Here is a 613-nt window from a genome sequence, read left to right on the forward strand (position 1 = left end):
CATCTGACCAGCATTGATATCCCTCATTCCACGTACTCTTCTGAATCTGACTTGAGTCTCTGGAAGTTCCCTATCAATGTATAGTTGCAGCTGTTTATGAATTGCCTTTAGCACAATTTTGTTTGCATGGGATATTAATGATATTGTCAGATGATTTCTGCATTTTGTTAGGCCACCTCTTTTTGGAATGGGCACATATATGGATTTCTTCCAGTCAGTTGGCCAGGTAGGTAGTTGTCCTCCAAATTTCTTGGCATAGATGAGTGTTTCCAGTGCTTCATCAGTTTGTTGAAAGATTTCAATTTGTATCCCATCATTCCCGAAGCCTTGTTCTTTACCGATGCCTTTAATGCACCTTGGACTTTTCTTCTTTCGGTATCACTGGCTCTTTACCATACGCTACCTCTTTTTTTTTCTCAATGTTTTATTGTGAATTATGTGATAGTTTACATGAGAGAACATTAGTTTTACATTTATCCTATCATATATCGGTTCATTGCCATGGTTATAATCCCTTCCATGCAGCATCACACAACCAAAGGGTATATACTACAAGCCTGACCCCCAGTTGTCAGCACACAGCCCCTCACCTCTCTGTGTCTAAAGTCCCCAG

This window comes from Chrysochloris asiatica, unplaced genomic scaffold, assembly GCF_000296735.1.
Source record: "Chrysochloris asiatica unplaced genomic scaffold, ChrAsi1.0 scaffold00038, whole genome shotgun sequence".
Lineage (NCBI taxonomy): Eukaryota > Metazoa > Chordata > Mammalia > Afrosoricida > Chrysochloridae > Chrysochloris > Chrysochloris asiatica.